Raw genomic sequence first — 23,257 nt, forward strand, 5'->3', positions numbered from 1 at the left:
CAAGCATGCCAATTGGAAGATAGGTTTACAAAGTTTATTTTCATGGAGTCCTATGATTCTTAGTCATCTCCCTGTTAGAAGCCACATCAACTATTATACTCCTTTCTTATCAAGAATGACTTCTCCATCACACTCTGTAAACTTTCCCCAAGAAGCCTCCTCACTCTCTTCCTTAATACTAGCCTCACCAAGTGGAGGCTCTAGAATAGCTAGGGAGTCTGGCTTGAGGCTTAGAGGAAAGTAGGGCTGATCCACAGTGCACAGCAACTCACAGAGCCTAGGTGGATACACGAATGTATCCTTCCTCTCTTCGACATCTTCTTTGAGCACTTTGAACATAGAGATCCTAATGTGCACACCTGTGTGTGATTGTGTTTATCAGCATTTCCACTCTGGAACATGAACGGCCTGATCCCAAAGGTTTCCACAGCTTATAGGGCTTCCTGTTCTCAGGTTCCTTTGTGGGTTAAAATGGTCAAATGGCCCCCAAACAAGGCTATGGTTGAGAGCTATTATCTTCACTCACAGATCTAGGCTTAAACAGCCAGAGCAGAGAAGTAAGGAAATATATGAGTGGTTAGACCCAAATATGTGCCCACATACGGGCATTCCACTCTGTAAGGCAGATATAGCACTAGCAGGCAGGATTACCTTAAACACCATACACACCCCCAACTTTGTCAAGGCTATAAGAAATGTCCTTTGTCAAGTATCTACAGAGTGTGATTTCCTTGGTCACCCATGGTCTTGATGGGCCTCAAGTCACTATGTGACCCACACCTCAGGAAAGAAGCTAATTTGGGGAGGAGAAACCAGGGTGTTAGTCAAACCCAGTAGTAGTGGGGCTTGAGCCACAGTCCTGCTTCTAACACTGAAGCCTAGCCATTAATGTGCTGTGTTGGCCCAAATTAATGTGTCTCAAACTTGTCTTATAAATGTTTAGTCTTGCTCTTAAGCATAAGCACTTATGGATGCACAAATTCAATGTGGATAAAAGATGTTGCTACCCTGATATTTTCTGGAGTCCATTTTCTTAAGAGAGGGAAAACAGTTAAGGTACTTTTCTTATTTCTTCACATCTCTTATCTGATTGTCTCAAGAGGCAGAGGACAATGGAAAGTTGTGATTCTCTCTATTCAGAGCGGTTGAACATGGACACAATAGCAGGGCAAGGACTCATGTTTTCTAAGGTTCAATATATTGCTGTCTGTACCAGGCTGCAAACTCAGTAACCAGCATCCTGATTTATCTCCTCAGGCCCTCATTTTTCCCAATTAATGCAACTGAAATATTGGTAACTCTTATCTCCCAGCTCACAGAAAGCATGTGAGGATTGAAAAAACATTGCTCTGGGAAGGAGTTGAGCTGGAGCTTTGCTTGGGTTTTTTTTGTGGGGAACAAGGGGTGACAGGGAGAGAAGTATTTTTGTAGCTGATGATATTGTCTGTTTCAATGGGGAAGGGAATAAGAGAGGAAAGAATATTTGAAAGGCACGGTGATGTGTTCAATACATGGGTGTGTACAAAATAAATCATGAAGCCATTCAATTAGGAGCCAAAAGACAATGTGGACCCAGCTCAGCCACTCACCTACTTTGTGGCCATGGGAAGACCATTCAAACTCCCTAAGCCTTAGTTGATCTGTCACATGGAGAGTATAATTCCAGCTCTGCCTAGCCCAAAGGATTTTCTGAGATTCAAATAAGATGGTGTGTGTGCAATCCTTTGAAAAGTATGGGCAGTTGGATACTTCATAATTTAAAAGTCAGATATTGTGAAAAATTACATTGGAAGGTAAATCTGAGGGTCAGCAAGTTTAACAGATGTCAGTTATGGCAAAGAAAGGGTTGAACTGGCCTGTTAGGCGAACTTTTCCAATTTTGAGTAAATAGAACATGGGAATTAGTGAGTAGGATTGTCCCTGGAGATCATCAGAAACCTGAGGTCACGTGTGTGAGACAAATGTGTGAGTTTGGGAGCTTGTAATCAATGGTTTCTGAGGTCTCCTAGCATTCCAAATAGTATGTGAGTTTAAGATCTTTCTTGAGTTTACCTAAGTATGTGCTTGTGTTGAGTTGGGTTTCAACCAAGAGATTTCAAGCACAGCAACCAAAAGATTGCTGTGCTTAAAAGTGAAACAGCCTTTGGTTTTTGTGGTGACGTAGATCACTGTGGTGACTCAAGCGCCCAGAAGTTGGTATTTGGAAGGGGGACCATGGTAAAGGTGGATATTAGTGAGTATCGCCATGTATTCTGCATTTGATTGGTTAAGGAGACATGTCATGAACTTTTTAGGAAATCTCAGTGGACTTCCTCATGTCCTCAGTTTATTCAGAATTACTGGGGAGCAGAGCAATCTCTGTGCCCTTCCCATCCTTACTGTAAGAGCTCATTCTGCTGGTAACAGTTTTCATTCTTTGCCAACTTAATAGGAATGCAGAATGGAAAGAGCCTCTCCCTCTCTCTCTTTAATTGAAATGAAGGTAGTCAGTGGCCAGCTCCATCAGAAAGACCTGCTATGAAATGCCAATGCCTTCTCTTCTGGTTGGCACCCTCTCACAGCCTTGACGCCCTCGATGGCCAGTGCTAGCTTCCAGTTACCCAGGTAACATCCCAGAGCCACTTTGGAAGAACCCCTGTCTTGCTTTATCCTTTTTAACCAGGAATTCACATAGCAGAACTAGATATAGTAGTTCAGTAGAGAGCAGGCATGATCTAAGCATCAATGTCCATGGTTGACGCTGTGTGATTTGGATCCCTTTCAAGCCCTCAGTCTGCTTATTTGTCAGTGGAGGTGATGTTTAATTCCTCCATGCCTGGATTTCACTTCATGTCCCCTCCTCAGGGAGACCCTTCCTACTAGGCCAGTCTAACAAGCCACCAAACACACCTGGTACCTGGTTAACCTGGTTATTCTCTCTCCCATTGGCCAGCCTGATTTTATTCATGTACTCCTATCACTTGACATGTATTTTCTATGGATTTGTTTATGTGTGTCACTCCCTGGACTGTGAGCACCTACGTGTGTTGGACGGGAATGGTGTCCAAGTGACCCTCCACTGTGTCCCTTGTGCCTGACACACAGAGGTATTCAGTGACTACTTACTGAGCAAGTGGAGGACCTACTACCATCTAGCCTCCTTCTCACAAAGTAAGGGAGCGTCGTTATTGCATATCCAAACCCTGAAAGCCCACTGAGCTCCTTGCAGAGGGTAGACAGAATACAGGATTCATTGTTTTTGGTGATACACAAGGAGTGAGTAGGGTGAGTGGGTACCCGAGGTATTTGCAGGGCCTCATTTCACTGTGCCTACCAGTCAGGACGTACATTGACTTTTGGGAAGGGAACTAAGATATCAGTGAGCATCAGTAAGTACCAAGTTATTATTGATTATAATGCCTGAGCTTTTCCTGCAGTCTTCGATACTAAATGTGTCCTTATTCTTTAACTCAATGGGTATTGGTGTTTACTGATGAAAGCCATTAAAACAAAAGGAAAAAAAGAGATGCTATCCCCATCCCCAATACTCCAGCCATATCCCATGTTCTGCTCCATGCTCACAAAACTTTTTAAATACATTAAAATGATAAAAAAAAAAAAAAAAAGGAAAGATTACCTACAGGGATAGAACCAATTTGCTAGCCACTGGTAAAACAAGATTGTGTGCAGGGGTTTGTTCCAAAGTACAAATGGGGATCAGAGCTGATAAACTTTGGCTGGTAAAAAAAAAAAAAAAAAAAAAAAAACAAGATTACTCAGTGAAATTTTGCAGATCTTTTTGAAGGAAATGAGTGTCAGAATTGTCTAGAGACTATCACTTGGACTCTTCTTAGGCTTTCCTCTACGTCACTACTATTATACCCCCAAAAGAGGCTTTCATGGACTTAATTCCATGGCTTAGTCTTTATTTCAGTGATAGAAAAGGGGGAATCCCAGCCAGAGCTCTCATAAGGGAGGGTGGATGCATGCTAATCACATTAATCTATTATCATGGTAGTTCAGGCATTGTCAGGAAGCACAGTGCTCTGGTTTAGAGCACATTCATCTTTGGGAGTGGGACACGATTATCAGTAAAACCCAGTAAGGAGGCAATATGTCATTAAAGTCGGAAGTTTAATGTGGCTACTGAGGCCCATTGAACTTATTGCAGTATTTGTAGGGCCCAAATGTCAAGAAATTAATGGTTTATGCAAACTTAAGTGCATTTGATGTAGAAAGAAATGTTAAAGAGGATAGGAAGATCTAGCTGTGGAGAAAAATAGTCATGTAGATGAACCAAAAATAACAGACTGGAACAGCCCAGTAGAGAGTTGATCCTAAAGAAAAAGGCAGAAAGTTTGGCTGAGCCTGTTCTAAATTTGGTTTGATTAGGGCCTCTGGGCCACAATGTCTTCACCTATACAATGAAAATATTTAGTATCACCTAGGTAATTTTTTAAAAGATTTTATTTATTTATTTGACAGACAGAGATCACAAGTAGTCAGAGAGGCAGGCAGAGAGAGAGAGCAGGAAGCAGGCCCCCCGCTTAGCACAGAGCCCGATGTGGGGCTCGATCCCAGGAGCCTGGGATCGTGATCTGAGCCGAAGTCAGAGGCTTTAACCCACTGAGCCACCCAGGTGCCCCTCACCTAGGTAATTTCAAAACTAAAATAAGATCATGTATTTGAAAGTAGTCTATAAATTATTAAATGCTATACATGTGTAAAATAATATGTGTCTTCAGAACAAAAAGGAAAGGCTAGGTCAGCTGGTATAATTCTTTCAAGGAATTATATATGTAGGATATATATGTAGGTTCTTAGTACAATCACCATTTTCGTGTGATCTGTAGCCATAGGCATTGGTAAAAACAACTCTCTTCTACAGAAGTACAGTGACTCAAATGTTACCCAAATATAAATGGCAGGAGAAAGGAAGTGATTTTATAAAGGCCTGAATTACAGTGAATACAGGGGGTAACCTAAAGCTTACCTTTGGAACTGGAACAAAGCTCCAAGTCACCCCAAGTAAGTCTAAACTATCAAGCATTTCTCTTTCCTTAGTCATCTCCTTTCTGATTGTAATATTCGAAGTACATGATGGGCTAGAATAGGCCTTTTCTGGCTATTTTCAGAATATTTAAATACAGATATGAGAGAAGGATAACCACGGCTGCCCTTTAAAATTCTGATAAAATTGTTCTGTGTGAGTTGGGTTCTTTCTCAATAGAAGAGAAAGCCAGGATATTGCTTGTGAGGCCAGTGGAAAACAGCAGATACGCAAAGGATAAGACCTAGAGAGAAGACAAGTGGTGTTTTTTACCAGAGCTGAAGTAGACAGGGTGTCCTTTAATCAGAGAGACACTCAGCTTTGCGGACAGAATAGGACTTGAGTCAGTAACAAGGCTGCCATTGAACCCACAAAACAAGTCAACTGGAGGGTGTCACTCATAATGATTTGGATGTTAGTCCCTGAAGTTTCAGACTGATTGAAGTTAAAATGAGGAGAGACACACTATGGCAGGAATCTAAAAATGGATGACTGCAATGGAGACAACAGAGGACTAGATTTATCTGTTGGATAAATAGAGTTGAAAATCGTGAGTTTGATGGGGACAGACGCAGAGGTGTGGTAGATAGAGACTTCATTCTAAGTGTTGCCCAATAAATGCCTAAATTTCAGTCAAATGGCCTGTGTGTTCTGTGGAATATTAAAAGAAAGGGAAGATGGAGCCCTCTTTGTAGGTGAATGGACCCTACCTCTTGGTCTGGGGTAAGAGAAGAGTACGTGGACTTGTGGGTGTTTTTGGCTGACTAGGAAACAGTGTGGGAACGATGGAGGCTATAGGTGGAGTTTTGGGAGCGGGACTCGACTGCTGGTCAGGCCTGGTGAGTAGCATATCAGAGGGATAAGGGAAGGATTGAGGGCAAAATGTCTTCATGTTTCAAGAAATGGTCATGGAGGGTGAGCTGGAGTTTTGGGGGATCACTGCTATTAAAGTTCTGACATCTGGCTCTAGCAAGAGAATTAACCCCAATGGGTTAATTCTATAATCTCACTCTAAAAAGGACAAGAAGGAGGATTCTTCTCTTGTAGCTCCTCAAGATTTACCTGTCTTGTGCATCTGGGTGATTTCTGTCTTTCGTACAGTGTTGGTTCAAGCCGCTCAGCCTCAGATCACCTGTTCTTTATTTGTAAAATAAGAATAATAATATCCGAGCCCATGGCACAGCTGTGGCCTGAATGAGGTAATGTGATGTATGTAGGTTGTTAACCTGCTTGGCATGTAATAGAGTCTCCATAAATGATAGTTTTCTTTCCCCTTCTCTAAGTAGATCAGAGCCCAACACTATAGGCCATTTTGGTATGGTCGTTTACTATGGTGGGGAGGTAGGATACAGCAGACTCACCCTTGGAAAAGGGACCACACTTCTAGTCTCTCCAGGTAAATGTTAGCCCCCTCCTGCTCTTATTTCCCCTTCTCTGGTTTAAGGCCTCTGCATGTACTTACATGTGTTTTGCCCTTAGGGATGCATCTTCCTTGTTTTATCAGTCAACCTATGAATTTAAGACAGAGCCTTCGTGGGGGACATTAAAAATGAAAACAGGGGGAGGGTATGTGCTATGGTGAGTGCTGTGAAGTGTGTAAACCTGGCGATTCACAGACCTGTACCCCTGGGGCTAATAATACATGATATATTAATAAAAAATGAATTTTTTTTTAAAAAGGATGCATAACCAGAGGAAACAAAAAATGAAAATAGGGTGGGGTGCCTGGGTAGCTCAGTTGGTAAGCATCTGCCTTTGGCTTGGGTCATGATCCCAGGGTCCTGGGATCAAGCCCCATGTCAGGCTCCCTGCTTAATGAGAAGCCTGCTTCTCCCTCTCCCACTCCCCCTGTTTGTGTTCCCTCTCTCACTGTGTCTCTCTCTCTGTCAAATAAATAAATAAAATCTTTTTTAAAAATGAAAATAGGACCTAAAAAATAAAATAGGTAATAGCAGAGTTGGAAATAACAGTAGAACCAATTCACTAGACCAGAATGGAGCAGAGACAAACACTCGAGATGATTAGGACAAACCTGGTATCTTTGGAAATAGCCTGGCCTCCTGTTTGAAGCCTGGCTATAATTTCTCCCCAGGCATCCCTCCCATTCCTCTTAGCCTTCATACTGCAAATTGAGCTGTGAAATCTTGGACAATCTGTGACATATACACTAAGGGAATCTTTCATTATTGAGAAGATCTTCCCATTAAAACTGAAAGATCCTTGAGAATAGATGCTCTTGTTCTAGCCCGGGAAGCATCTAATATGGTCCTTTTACCAAGCAAGTGCTTCATAAATTCTTGTTTAATGGAAATCAAGCACCCAAGGAAACCAAGCTTCCAGGCCAAAGGGAAGAAGAAATTAAGTAAATGCCGCTACATCCAGGATGTGGTGGAGAGAGGAAAACCTAGATTGGGAATCCAACGGACCCGTGTTTTGTCTCTGCTACCAACTAACAGTGGAACAGTGGATTTTCTGGCCTCTGGACCCAAGATTTCCGTCCTTTAAATGGGGAAGCAGGTCTGCATGACCTCTTTGCCCCCCTAGCACCAGCAGTCTATGAATGGGGGCTGTTTTTCTCTCCAAGAATATATTTAGTAGCTATATGAAATCTTGAGTGTTTTCTAACTCATTAGGATATATCAGGAAAAGAGGTGAAGTGACAGAATTTCTTGCGAGGCGTCAGACACCATGGGACTGACTGGGAGAAATGACAGACTTGCCTTTGGGACAGGCGCCTGGCTGAACACGGGGCTGAGTAAATGGTAACTGCAAAATGTTTCCTGGTGACAGTGATCAGCTGAAAAGGAGACGTCATTTGCATCATCTGTGCCTTACTTATAATGAGCTATGATCTAGTGCTGATGTATTAAGAATTGCGGCACCCAGAGAAATTAGTGAAAGTATTCCAAGACTATACAAGCATATTTTCTCCGTGGTGGAATTTAGCCAACAATTAAGACTTTTCCCCAAGATAGGAGGCTGGCAGAAGCTCTAATACCAAAGTGCCAGAGTGTTTAGCGCCAGCACTGAACTAAAGGGAGCTTGATTCAGGGGAAAAGCCAGAAGAGCAGAAAATTGCATGGCCTTGATCTAACAGACCCTTTCTACGTCCATGGCCATTGATTCAGAGACAGACTGGGGCAGAGGATATTCAAGGTCATTTTATCCATGCCCCCCAAATAAGCTATACCAAATTCACTCGAGGGATTGTGTCCCTTTACACCACACGTTGTTCGAGAAGAGCCAGTGAAGTGCAGAGAAAGGAGTTCAGGGCTGCTTGTTTCAGTCTAGAGTTCTTAACTCGGCCCCAGCTGGTGGCGTGACATTGAATAAGTCATTGGGCCTCTGTGTGCCTTAGACTCCTCCACTGTGAGCTGAGTAGGGCAAAGCATTCAAAATCTGTGCTTCTGGGACCTCACTCTTATACTACCCAAGAGTTTATATGACTCAAGGGCTCAGACTGTCATGATTATTTCATAAACAAATATTTCTATAACCCTGAGAAAATAATCTTGTTAATCAATATTCTAACTTAACACAGAAAGAATAACTACCTTCCCAGGGTGTGTGGATGCAGTGCTAGGTCCATGACATGCGGTATTGTTTATCCTCAAACAATTCTAAGGAACAAGGAGCAGTGTCCCTATTTTACAGAAGAGGAAACTGAGGCCCAGAAAAGTAAATCCCCAAGATTCCTAGTGAGTAGGAAAGTCCACATTCAAACCAGGCTCTGATCTCAAAGCCTTCCTCTTTCTACTGCACTCGTCATAGACCCTGTACCAGGGCTTACTTAGAAATGAGAGACAATGCCAATCATAGTGAGTAAGGAAAAACATGGAATTGATCTTTTCTATTCTTAAATACTGCCATGACTTAGAGATGGAGCTTTGGGAGATCTTGATTTGAATGCCCCAAATATCAAATATCCAAAGGATTCTCTTCCCTTTTTCATGAAGAGACAAAGAATACAGGGGCTACTGGGAGAATTTACCCTCATGAAGACAAGGGAGCTCCAGCCACCACTCCCTTGTCCTGACTCTCTCCCTTTGTTTCACTGTATCTTGTGTTTTCCCCAGGAAGACCAGTCACCAGTGTAACTGATCAGCAAGTGCCTGACACAGGTGTGATTTATAGAAAATACAACATTAAAGGCACTTTGGACATTGCTGGATCCCAGAACTTCTGCTCTGAAAGGGAGCTTAGACATCATCTAATTCAGAGCTCTTTGTTTTTCTAATATGGACATTAAGACTCAGAGAGGTTGGTTGAATTGTCCAACATCATCAAGTCAGTGAAAAGTAGGGCTGGGACTAAAGCCTGGGTATTCTGGTCCCCGGATTTCGTAGAATAGTGACTAGTGTTTGGTGAACCTGGTAGGAGGTGTGAAATATGTTCAACACGGGAAAAAAAACAAATGAGTTTTACTAGGGAAGTATAAAAAAAGTGTTCCTTATTATTAGCACCTTCCCATAGGCGCCCTGGGCCTGTTTCCCAAGCTGTGGTATAAAAATGGAAGGGGAAGGAAATGGCCCATTTTGTCATAGCAAAAATCACTGTGGGAAATAATGCAGTCTTCAAAATTGGGACAGGAACAAGACTATTTGTTAAAGCAAGTAAGTTCTATGAAATATCTAGATTTGGATTATAGTTGAGAGACATCTGTTCTCATTGATTTGTTTGAGGGGGTGTGCATGGTTTTGTCTGCTATTTATTTACTTATTTTTAATGATTTTCTTTACTTACTTGACAGAGAGAGAGACAGTGAAAGAAGGAACACAAGCATGGGGAGTAGGGGAGTGGGAGAGGGAGAAGTAAGCTTCCCACTGAGTAGGGAGCAGGATGTGGGGCTCGATCCAAGGACTCTGGGATCATGACCTGAGCTGAAGGCAGGTGCTTAATAACTGAGCAACCCAGGTGCCCCTTGTCTGCACCTTCTTAAATAAGAAGATAAGTTAGCAATGATAGAGTTGCATTTTTATCCATGAGCATCAGTAATGCAAGAAGCATGTCCTGAACACTTAGTGAGAATGGATAAACCCATAAAATTACCCTAGGTCCTGGCTAGCACTGAAAGTCTATAATTATATGAATGACTTTTTCAACCTGAATTTTCATGACCTTTTTTGTACAACATTTCTTATATAATCTAGTGTATATAAAGCAGAATCTTCTATTGGGTTCTGCCTTATTTCTTGTCATCTTCCGCTGGTCTTAGGAAAATGAAAGTTAAACAGTAAAATTATACACCTCCTCCCACTTTGGCACATGCACACAGATGCGGGAACATGCTTGGTATTTGACCTCTGCGTGACATAGGAATCCCAGACTAGGGTTCAGTTACAGAGTACCATTTTGTATAAGGTTATGTCAGAGTGTGAACACAGGCTATCAGAAGCTCATATTTGGAACCGGCACCCAACTTTTGATCAGCCCAAGTAAGTCAGATCTCCAGAAATATGTAAACCCACCTGCAATATTGGATTTACATTTTAGCATGGACTATAATAGAATGTCATTATTACTACTGCTGCTTTGTTATTATTGATCATAACAATGCTGCGAGCTCAGAATATGTATTTTCTGCCATGTTATTTTTCTTACCCTTTAAGGAGAATCAGTGTCATGTTGAGATATTAAGAGAAAAATGCTTGAGTTTTCTTTGGAACCAAGTAACTTGCTTGTTCATTCAGTTGCCCCCTCTCTGTTGAGGGTCAATATGAACCTCACAATCTTTGGGGTTTTACACTGCCTCCTTATTATCTGTCTTAGAAATGCTTGCTTGATTTTTTCCTGCCTAAGGACTTCAATTTTGAAGCTCACGTTTACCCAGCATATACTTTGCTTTTAGCCTCTCCCAAAACTGGCCTCTTTGTCCCAATAATTGTGCCCAGTAAAAATCAGTTCAATTCATTCAGTGATTACTGGGTATCATCAATAAGCCAGGGACCATAGTTGGTTTTAAAACAAAGAAAGAAACAAAAGAAGAAGCATAAGCCCCTGCTCTCAGGAACTTCCAGTCCATCAGGGAAACACCACTTACATATTAAAAGTCCAATAACAATGCAGATGTGAGGGTGACAAGATGGCTACTGTATGTGGTCACGCACATGCCCAGGGGCCTGGCAGGGACCCCACTGGCTGGGGACAGGACAGTGGTGACAAGGGTTAGTCCATATGCTCTGGCAGAGACCAAGCATGATTCTACCTGTGTGTCTCTGGAAAAGGATTTATGTCTGTTATCTGCTGAAATGTTTGACTTTCTTGAGGACAAAAAGCCCCCTTGGCAGAATCCTTGAGTGCTGTGAGGAGATAAACAGCTATGAGCCCGGCGTGAGTCACCAAAACTCTGGCTCAGCGCCAGAGAAGAAGAGGTGACTGCGTCCTGCAGAGGCATGGTTTTAGCATGTGCCCCAGCGCAGCATACTGGAAATGCTCTTGCTCCTACTCTTTCTAGCAATACATTCGTGCATATGTCCCCCCAAAAAACTGATACCTTCTCAGGTATGGCCGCTGAGGTGAGAAAATGCTCCCCCCAACCCCTAGCACTGGCCTTGGTATCTTTAGAAACACACCCACTGGCCTCCGTAGGAGGCAGGTTTTTCACAAACTTTAGTGAAGGCTGTTTTTCCCAGAGAAGAAATAGCTAGAGGCTGTTTGTTGATAGCTGTGTTTAGGAAAAGGGGTGGGTGGGGGCTGCTGCCAAACCCCATTAGGCAGGCTCAGAGCTGGCATTATAGGGAAAATGTGTAGATCAACCTTTCCAGGTCCCCAGCTTGTAGAGCTCCAGAGAAGGTTGTGTGTCCTCCATGAGACCATGCATAACCCCCAGGACCTTTTTGTAATGCACTTACCCAGAGTGTAGCTATGGGAACAACAGGCTCACTTTTGGGAAGGGGACCCAAGTGATGGTTATACCAAGTAAGTAAGCTGGGGCCATCCTCTACGAATGACCCCCTTCAAGACACCCCCAACCACTGCAACCACTGTGCCTACCCCCAGTGCTGGACAACTTCTTCCGTCCATGGCAGGGGTGGTGGGGGGGGAGATACAATGTCATTCATCAGTGCCACAGCTAAGGTTCTTAGGCAGTCACTGCCCCAAACCTTTGCCTGTCCCTTGTTTCTTCTGCCCTCTGCTTCTCTTGGCATCTCTACGGACCACGCTCCCATCCTCTGTGAAAGTCTGCCTTGCTCTTCCCTGAGGCTGGGTTTCCAACTGAACAAAGACCCACAGACCATGAGAGGTGGAAGGGTCCTTGGGGATATCTTGCCCTTATTGTAGGGGAATCTGGAGGCCCAGTGTCTAAGCATCTGTCCTGGGCCACATGGTAAAGGCAGTGCAGGGCAGGGGCAAAGCCCCAGCCCCTCAATCCCAGCCCTGAGCTCAGCAGAGCCGCACAGCTCTTTGCTAACATGGCCCTCAAGCCCAGAGTGTGATAAGCTGAAGGCCAGCAGCACACACCAGCCAAGAGCTGATGGCTGAGCTCCCGCCTTGGTTCAGGACCTCGGCCCAGGCCATGCCTTCGAGAGCTTAGTTTCCACATCTCTGAAGTAGGGAGCATGGTCTCTGGTATTCCCCTATTTCAAAATTATAAGGAAACTCTTGTGATTTTTTTTTCCTCTGTCCTATGTTTTCATAAAAGCCAGTCCCTGTCTGAATCAAGGTCATTAGAAATACAGGAATCAGGGGCACCTGGCTGGCTCAGTCAGAAGAGTATGCAACTCTGGATCTGAGAATCATGAGTTCAAGTCCCACGTTGAGCATAGAGCTTATTTAAAAAAAAAAAAAAAAAAAATCAAAGGGCTTTGGATGCTTTGGCCTAGCACCAGTCACTGGATCCCGCTTGGAGTCTGTCCTGGACTCAGAGAAAGGCAGGGACCAACCCCTGGGCCTCACACAGGAAGACGCCTAGGAATGGGTAGTTCTAAAGAGCTAAGGAAGGGGGAAGACAGGACAGCAGCATTTCAGGAAAAGGAGGTAGACAGGCTTCAGCACGATAAATCATCAGGCCTCCTGGGCCCTCCAGCCTCACAGCCTTTCTAAAGCCCCTTGTATCTGACAGAAGAGTAGTGGGGTCAGACCCTTAGTGACCTGGCGAAGCAGGCAGGGTGTGGCGGTTTTGGAAGGTTGCTCCCCACTGCTCTGCAGACAGGAGTACGAGTGTTCTGGGTAAAGGAGGGTGAAGCACTCTTCAGCCCTCACCCCCAGCTCCCGACACCCCACCCCTGACTCTATGGCTAGGGGCTGCAGGAGATTTCCTGCAACTCCCAGAGCGTCCACCAGTGGTTTTTCCCTGGATGGTTGCCCCAACACCACTGGGGCAGTGGGTCAATGGTGGTCACATAAGACAGGTTTTATCAAAGGCTTTCCTCACTGTGTGTATCAGGAGGAAACTACAGACTTACATTTGGAAGAGGGACCAGGCTTGTTGTTCATCCCTGTGAGTATTATAGAATTCTTATTTCGATAAGGGAAATGTGGTAGACAGGAATAGATTATGGAAGGATACTTTAATAATGAGAGCCCGTGATGTGGTCTGCTCCGTCGTTAAGAATCCTTGGTTGTCCGGGAGTAACTTAGCAGGGCATTGGGTCTAATGACATGGTCAAGGCTCTGCTAAACAAGGGTTTTGCAAACAGTACTTTTAGAAGACAAATCCCCAAGTTTTGGGGGGAAAAAAAAACAATAATTTACTCTTGGTTCAGTTTCAGAAGCAGAACTTTCTCCTTGGCAGCTAAGGGGTCTACCCCACCCGTCAACCCTATGGCTGAGACTCTCTCTCACACTTCCCCCTGGATCCATGAAATACCTGTCCTATGGGAGAGCATCCCAGCCAGGGTGGGGGCACTCAGGGGTGCTGGATGGGAGTGTGGGGAAGGGATGGGTCTCCTCGAGCTGCAAAAAGTTTCATGTCTTGCCCTTCGTGTGGAGCACTGCTGAATCATTACATTATAGCTACTATTGACTGAATGCTTGGCATACACCAGCGACTACTGTCTTTCACGAAGTTCTCACTCCATGTTCAATTTCATCCTCCTGTTAGGTAGCTGGCATCATGCCCACTTTACAGATAAGGAAACAGAGCTTCCCGTTAAGTAATGTGCCCAGGATTGCACAGCTAGGAATAAGAGAGTTATGAGTGGAACTCGAATCTATTCGACTTCTATTTGACTAGTGTCTTCGTGTTATCCATGCTAATCACTGTGAGCGCCATCCCCCCTCCCCCCCATACTCTGAGAAGGAAGACCCCAGACCTGGGAGGCCACTAATTAGTCCTCAGTGTGCCCACCCTGAGCCTTCTTGCCATGGTGATTGTGGCAGCCTTGAGGCAGGGTTCGGCATTTCTGTAGAGATCAACCAAGTCATTGAGTTGGGTTGTCAGGATGTAGGGATGGCAGTGAGGGAAGTGGAAACCTAGAAGGACTGTCTACTGGGCATGAAGTGACATGGAAAGAGAAATTTATCATCAAAACCATAGAATAGGCTGTTTAATTTTTTTTTTTAAGATTGTATGTATGTATTTATTTATTTAGGGAAAGGGAAAGAGCAGGCGGGAATGGCAGCGGGGAGTTAAGGGAGCTTAGGGAGGGGGGAGAAAAACAAGAAGATTCCACACTCAGCGGGGCTCGAACCCCACGACCCTGAGATCATGACCTTGAAATCAAGAGTCAGACGCTTAGCCAACTGAGCCACCTAGGCCTCCTGGAACATGCTGTTTAAAAGCTCTGTTCCCCCAAGAGGGAGTGCTGTAAACCTGTAGGGGACTGGGCAGCCACCCTGGGTGGCAGAGGGCAGGTATTTGTACTAGATCATACCACAGTGTGGACACAGGTGGCCGAGCACTCACTTTTGGGAGTGGAACAAGACTCCAGGTGCATCCAAGTAAGTGCCTGAACTGAGACTCTAGCCAAAGACACAGAAAGTCCCTTACTCTGCTTTCTTAGATGATGAATCTGCACTTTCTCAGCCAATTTCTCATGTTTCTTCATGAGGCTTGAATGTTTTGAAATTTTAATTTCCAGCCACTGGCTCAATAGCGGTTTATTTTCTAATGCTAGAAATTTCCCATGGGTATTGGCCTTTTCATCATTACTGAGACAGACTCTCTTGCTGCTTCTAGATTCTTTTGAGATGAGAGATCTTTTTCAGGAAAGAAATTATGACTGATTATGCCAAAAAATGTATTTTTGTTATCATCGAGTTTTCATGAAAGGTGGGAAATTAAACTTCCCAAAGACACTGGCCTTTGGACACACTCTCACAAAACTCCATATCTAATTGAGAGCTATAGGAAGAGCTTAAAGCCTAATTAATGGAATAAAAACAATAAAAAGTTTAGAAAAGAGAACCATACAGAACACAAAAGAGAAATGAAATAGTCCTAATAAAAGATAGACAGCAGGACTGCATCAAATAAATATTTACTAAGCAACTATTACATTCTAAATGCTATGCTAGATGGGAGTGAGAGGAAAGGAGGGAGGGCGGAGGGGAGGCAGAAGTCAGGCAGGCAGGCAGGAAAGATGGCAGTCTCTGCCATTCAGGATCTCCCAGCAGGTAAACGTCTATAAACAGACAACTGGGCTCCGTGTTACAATGTAGAGGAGACCCACGCAAGCTGCAACGGGAACAGAGAGGAAGGCATGCCCAACCTCCTGTCTTAGTTCCCTGGTACTTCCATGCATCCTGCCCTGCCCTGTAAGCTCAGTGAGGCCAGGACCCTCTCTCCTTCATCCTGACACCTCTACAGCCCAGCCCAATGTCTGGCACAGAAGTGTCACCAAACATGAGTGTTGAAAAAATACCTTCTGGCTAGGGGAGTGAAGGAAGGCCTGAGTGGAGAGGTAGGAACTATTCAGAACCTGTTGCTTTAGACAGTAGCAAGTATTCCCCAACGGACAGAGTTGTCATAGACTTCAAAATGGGAGATTAGAGAATCCATCCAAATGCACAAGGGTGAGAAAAAGCCCATCTCTCTGGGGAAAACGTCCGTGGCCTTTACCTGTTCATTTGGGCATTTTAGCAAAGACTCTTCCCTCCCAGGCTGCATTTGGAAAGCCTGACACCCAAGCTATTTTTCAAGAACCAGAGTTCCAGTGCATGTAAGAACCATAATGCCTGTGATACGGAAGTAGCACAAGAGGGTTTTAACAGGAAAAAGGAAAAACATCTCTTGATAAATACAGGAAGTCTACGTCTCCACTTGAGAGACCACCCAGGAAACTTCCCTCCATTTGTTCTAAGGAAACTTCTCCCTTAGGACCAAAATCTTCTTTGAGGTACACAGCTCCAAGGTGTGTAGGAAGGTGGGTGGAAAGAAGACTGGTAAATTCACATTTGGGAAAGATTTTAAAGTTGCCGTTGTTTCTAGAAGGTAAACTCTGCAAAGTGTGGAAGCGTTGTGGTTCCTGCCTGTTGATTGCATCTGTGCCTGCCCTCGAGATGTTCCTGATGGCAGCAGGAGAATTCACTCTACAGCTGACTACATGTTCAGCAATTCCCCAAATAGAATGAAGCTGTTTTGTGATAATCAAAAAGAAATAATCAGAATCAATAAGACCCCTAATCATGTCCACAGGAGCAGGCAAGAGAACAGATTCAGAACACAGAAAACTGAAGGATTAAAGTTTGGATGGAATTTTAAACTCTTGGAACTAGAAAAGGGACTTCCAAGGAATATATTTATATTTATATATACCCACATGTTCCACAGATCTTAAGTGTTTAAGTGTTTTAAGAAAAGAAGTTTACTAGATCAAGTAAATTTGAGAAGCTCTGGATTTCTTCACTGCAGGACTTCTCAGAGCCTTTAAAATTAGCTAATATGGCTTGTCAGTATAGAGTATAACAGCACTTTTCAAACTAATTTGAGCTTAGAATCTTTTTTGCAGAAAAATTTAGGACTAGAGTTCTGTGAAACTCTCACCAAGAAGTACCTGTCTAAACCACTCTCAAACTTTGGAGATTTATTTTTTCCCCATACGGATGTCAACCCTAATCTTAGAAACCTCTGGAGAAAAAGATTCTGGGGCCCTGTATGTAACTCATTCCTGATTCTCACAACCATCAGAGTTAAGCAGTCCTCCCTGTGCCTTTATGTGACTATTCCTCTGGCAAGTTTAGCCTCTCTCTCTGCCCTCAAGGAATAACAGAACGCCTTTCTAAAAGAGCTTGCACAGGCCTCAAGTCCAGGAGTTAGCCGTCCCCTAGATGTGTCAGCTATTGCCAGGGCTCTGAATTCCCCCTCCAGATTCATTTCCCAATTAATTCCTGGCTCTTCTTCAGACACCTCCAATTTTCCTCCTTCGCTTTCAGTGTGGAACCCAGAAAGGGTGTCCACCCTCCAGGAAGGCCGACCAGCTCCAGTCTGGCTGTGAGGGAAAGGTCTGTGGGCTTATTGCATTTGAAAAACTGGGACTTGGTGAGCCAGACTTTTCTCTTGGGTCAGGGAAAGAGTGATTTGGAGGAATCTGTAGCATGGGAACAGAAGACATTGCTGCCCCCAGAAGGCTGACCCTGCCCAGCTTAGAGTTCTTGTAAAGCGCCCCGCTATTGTGTTGTCTAATAGCTACAGTCAGTTGACCTTTGGAGCTGGGACCAGGCTGGCTGTGAACCCATGTGAGTACAATCACGCATGAGTCTGGGGCAAAAGTAACCCTCGGCTTGTCTGTGAGAAAACCGGCAATGATTTACAGCAAACTCAGGGGAACAGTAAACACTTGTTTTCCATTTCCTATAAGTTCTCTTGGTGACTTAAAACATTCCCATTTCTCTTATTAAAGACAGAAGTCCCAAGAGCCAATTGAGTAAATGAAAGACCAGGCAGAATTTTACGGAATTTACAGAAATGTAGAAAGAATTCCAGATACTCAGCACTCTCAAACAAAGCCTATAATATCAGCACCAGATAATCAGAACATTCAGGAAATTAGCAACGTGCCCTTGTGGGGAAGGAATGACTTAATGGGCGAACCTGAATTCCCTCTTATTGCCTATCGCAGCCCTTAGTGGTGGCATTCCTTGTTGCAGCTAATGACGTGGTATGGGGATACCTGCTCCCAGAACCTTCTCTGGAGTTTAGGAGTCTCGAACCTCTCCCAGGGAAAAACGGGACCCTGACCCTACCTAAAGAGCAGTTATATTTTGTGACATATCAAGGCACGGAGGCAGGATTGTATGGGCTTCACAGCAAACTTGACAGGTGGACAGATCTGGGGGAAATTCTGGCCCTACCCTCTCTAAAGTCTCTACTTCGTCAGCGTCAAAATGCCAAGAACCACATCATAATAATATAAGACAATGCCCAGCAGATAGCAAGCAATTAATGAATAATAGCCTTTCTTTGTTTTTTGTTTTGTTTTGTTTTGTTTGCTTTTTTGGTTTTTGGTTTTTGTTTTATTATTAACATATAATGTATTATTTGTTTCAGGGGTACAGGCCTGTGATTCATCAGTCTTATACTATTCATAGTGTTTTTCTAGTGATAATTTCATTATTATTATTATTCTCCCCATCTTCATCAAGGCCTTGCTATAAAAGGTTTCCATTATTGTAAAGGGGAGGGGTAAGAGCTTCCCTGCGAAATAGAAAATCTAAGAAACAAAGACCCAGGGAGACTTTTAGGATGGTGCTTTCGCAGCCTGTGGGTTCCAGTAGATTAATATCAAGAAGGATATTACAAATACCTTAGCTGCCATGGGAATGAAGCAGAGTACCATGTTAATCTTTGGAGCAGGAACCAGACAGAGAGAATGTCCAGCCAAGTAAGTAAAGTGGAGGAAGGGTCAACCTTGACAACTAATTCTTCTTTGTCCAGGATGCTAAGTTGAGCCCAGGTATTTTCTTCTGTAGGATTCCTAATGGTTCTTTTCACCCATCCCCAGAAAATTCTCCCATCCAGCATTCAATGCTCAGGAAACATCTTTAGACTGAGACTAGGAATCTTGAGGCAAGTGATAAGTACATAGTCTTGGGCCCTCCACGAGAAGATCCAAGACACCGCTGCCCTGGACAGGGGTTGTGCCCTACTGAATTCTTGGTTTATTGAGATCACAGGGTACTATAGCAGGATAGGGCAGGGGGAAAAGGGCTGAAAAACCAAATCCTCAACACAAGAGAGCAAGCAGAAGGTCTAACTCTAGAAAGTGTGATTCTCTTGTCCCCTGGAGGAGATCAGTACTTCTACTGAAGCAAGAGGTAGATTTTGTGAGTTTCTGTAATGGTGTCACCTGCAGTGTGAATACTGCAGGAACTGTGGGCAAATTCACATTTGGAAAAGGATCCCAAGTGTCTATAATAGCTGGTGAGTCTTCCCAGGTGGCCCCATTTGCAATCCCATGGGCCAGTGAGTGTCTCTATTCCTTTCCTTGGGAATATCAGTCTTAACTATGGGGAGGCTAACTGTGTGTGTTACAGTGAATTGTCTTACAGAAGCCTCTGTGAAAGGAAAAGCCATCACTATCAATTTTGAAAATCTGTGTTTCTCTAGGTCAAACACATTAAAACTTGACTTTAATCGTTCAATGGGTATTTTCTAATGCCTTCTATGTGGCCATCACTCTAAAAAATGTTAGACTGACTGCAAAGAAGTCTAAGATAGATGACTGACCTATTCCCAAATTGGATAAGAACTAGCTAAAGGGACATAACTACTGTAAATTTAGCAAGCTGAAAACTATTTCAGTGTGAACAAATTGATGACATTAATAGGCACAATCGAGATTCAGAGGAATGAGTTTACAGCTGGAAGTTGGCCTAGACAGATAAGGTTTTATGCAGTAGAAAGGATTCACTAGGCCTGACGGATAGGTAAGATCTGTGTGGGCAAAGACTGGAGAGAAGGGGACTTTCAAGCATAAGGAGCAACAATAAAAAAGGCAGGATCTTGGATGTGAATAAGGCATGTGCATTTTGGCCTAAGTAAACACATCTGATAATAAACTGGAAGCAGGGAAAAGCAAATAAAATGTCTTTTTAAACAATAGAGAAAAGGAATTCTAGACCCTTCAAGAGAATTCAGACAATTAGGGCCAAGGCTGGCCACTAGGAACCTGGGGATCCAATTTAGAAATGGAGACCAGATATGAATGTGAGAGGGGGCCAGCCCCTTCCCGGATGCCTCATGTCCTAGGGACCTCCCCTCTCCTTCTTCAATAGGCTCTTATGAGGTAGATTACCCCATTCCTCAGAGGAGGCGAAACCTAAGGGTTTCTGTAATGGAGACATTAGGTGTGGTATGACGGTGTTGCCTCACGTTTGAAATTTGGCAAAGGAACCAGAATTTCCATAACTCCTGGTAAGTCCACCCAGGTTCATTGTTTCTTGATGCTCACCAGAGGCTCAGTGGGACCCAGAGTCAGGATTCCTAAGTGGGAACACTTCCGGGTTCCTAGTACCTAACTACAAAGCACTAATTTCACTGTTGTGCCCCAACGCGTCGGAAGCACTAGAGCTTTTGGACATGTGTCTCTGCAGTCAGTTTTGAATTATAATGAAAAGTTAGGATCTAGCAGAGCTGAACTTCCACACTGGAAACTTGATCCAGTCTTCCTAAGACCAACGTCTGAAATGTCATCAGTGGAAGGATGGGCGTTGCTAAGGTGGAACAGGATAGGATGCGTCTCCTCCCAGGGCTCTGGCAGAGGAACCCCTAAAGACCTCCAAATTAAAAGTGATTCATTTCTCGTCCTCAGACAAAAAGAGATGGTTGTGCCAGAGTTACATGGGAGCGGAAGTAAAAGGACTTAAAACAAAAGCAAGTTTAAGGATCAGTACCCAGCTTTTTTTACCAAAAAGTTCTGATAAGCAGGAAATTTTGCAAATCTGTTGGTTACTAGGCCATTTATGATCCAACAATTGTTTCTTGAGCACATACTACATGGCAGACACTAGGTGAACTTGACTTTTTTCTCTCAAGTCCCTTATGTGCCCTAGATGAGTAGGTCTTCACCTGAAAACTCTTTCTGTGGGCCTGCAGGTGAAGCTCTATTCATTTAAGGCACAGAAAGGACTTGAGAGAAGAAAATTCAAGCTCTCCAGATCATGACAGCCCCTGAATGTCATGCCAGGAAATTGGGACATTATTCTGTGGGCACTAGGGAGTCCCTGAATTATTCTGAACAAAAATGATGCAATCAGCTCTAGGTTTTAGACAAGTACTTTGGAGGATGAGCTCAAAAAAAGAGAATGGGGAGATAGTGGGGGTAGAGAGGGAAGCAAGAGAGGAAATCAGAGGTAAGGAAGCTGGGCAGGAGAAACAACAGCAAAAATGCAGATAGGGAAGCCCAAAAATGAATGAAGTCTTGGTAAAAATGAGACTGGGGAGCAGCAAAAATCATCTCAAGTCTTCTGACTTCATTGATTTGCTATTTCATGTTGATTTCTCACTAGTGAGATTGAGCAAAAATTGGCCTTTCCCTCATGGAGTCACGAGTCACCCTCCCATCCTCACCGACTTAAAGATGGTTTTTAAGGCGCACAATCAGCCCTCAGTACCTTTCCTTGAAAAATCTCATATTCTGTAGCATAGCTCTCTCCAGACCAACACTGTCCAACAGGACTTTCTGGGATGATCGAAGTGTTCTATCAACCTGCACTGTCCAACACGGCAGCTACAACACTCTTAAAATGAAGTTTTAATTTTTAATTAAATTTTAATTTGATTTCATTTTCATTCATTTTAATTTAAATAGCCACAGGTAGCGAAAGACTATCACATTAGGCAGCATGCTAGACCTTCTCCAGCCTGACACTTAGTGGCTCTAGAACTTGATTTGAGTGTTTAACCACAACTCAGAGTTGGACATCAGGCCCCCACAGCAACCCCTCTTCCCCCACTAAGCCCAAACTGTTCTAGTGGCACCTTACCCTCTACCTTCTCCTCAAGACCACATTCTCTCAGCACGTCCATACCCTTCCACATCCCCATTCCCAGTCCCATCCATGACTCCCATCGAGGACTAACAAACCCATTGGGGTATGTTGGTGGCACATAATGGCTTTCGGTCTCTTTCTCTCCCTATAAAAGATTTATGCCCTAGGGCTTTAATCCACAGTGATGTCAGACCCTACCCCCCAGCCCTAGATATGGGGACATTGAAGAGGAACAGGCAGAATTCCTCAGGGCCAGAGCTTTGGATGCCCCTCACATGAGACCATATACCCACCCGTGTTCTGCTGCTCCAGGGACAGCCCCACACCCTTGACTTGATACCCTTGGTGTGCCTTGACTCAGCAACCCAAGACAAGGCCAAAGGCTGGTGTCCCTGATTTCAGGTCCAGCTGGAAGTCTGCATTGCAAAGGCCACCCTGGCTGGACTCACAAGTGGGGTGCACCCCTGGTCTGAGAAACCTTGCATGCAGGGTGGGGAGCCGTGGGAGCAGAGAACCACAGGGGCAGGAAACTCTAGTCCCAACCCTGCTGTAAACTCTCTGGGTGGCCCCAGTGTGTTAACCCTCCCAGCAAACCTCTGTTTCCTCTTCTAAAGGCAGGAGGTCTGAAAGAATAAACAACAAGAGTTATATTAAAAACACAAAATCCTACAGAAATACTGAAGAACGATTCTCAGCTCTAAGGAAAAGCCTCCACTGACCCCTATTTCCTGGGGGGAAATTTAAGGCACAGAAATTTAAGGCACAGTTTCTATAGAGAGAAACTCCCCCTTTGATTTTCCATGGAGGACGTAATGTCTCCATTTTACAGATGAACTTCCTGACATTTAGGGAGCTGATGTGCCTTGCTCAAGACCTTGGATCTAATTAACGGTAGATCAAGGACTGGGAGGCAGGTATTCCGACTTAATGTCTAAAACTTTTACCAAGGAGAAATCTCCTCATTGTGATGTGACCGATCTTTCATCTTAATGCCAGCCGATAAGAAACCTCCAATTGCTGTCCACACCCAGCCTAATTTGGGGGAGGCCACCCCTGATTCCTAGATGTATGGTTTGCTTTGCTGGGCCTCTATTCTATTCTAAGCTTGCTTTGTCCTGTGAGAGCAGCGTTGCTGCTTACTAGTCCCACTGTGCTTTGGAAGATGTTCCTATTAAGTGAAAAAATGAACAGTATCATCAAGGAGCCCTACATTTCTGGTTTCCTTGAATGCCAGGAAGGGCCAGCCAGAGAGCCTCCACTGAGAACCTGGCCTCTTGGCCAGGACCCATGGCTTTTGCCTGGCCCTGACTTCCAGTCCACTTAGAACTGGTTTCCAGAATGTTCTTTTCTACCCAA

The 23,257-nt window shown here is 44.0% G+C and overlaps 1 gene segment (V, D, J or C); it reads left to right on the forward strand.

Annotated features, from left to right (window-relative positions):
* The window catches only part of LOC131836321 (T-cell receptor alpha chain constant-like), a 384,129-nt gene that overhangs the window by 357,007 nt on the left and 3,865 nt on the right, over nucleotides 1-23,257 (forward strand).

Source organism: Mustela lutreola, chromosome 7, assembly GCF_030435805.1.
Source record: "Mustela lutreola isolate mMusLut2 chromosome 7, mMusLut2.pri, whole genome shotgun sequence".
Lineage (NCBI taxonomy): Eukaryota > Metazoa > Chordata > Mammalia > Carnivora > Mustelidae > Mustela > Mustela lutreola.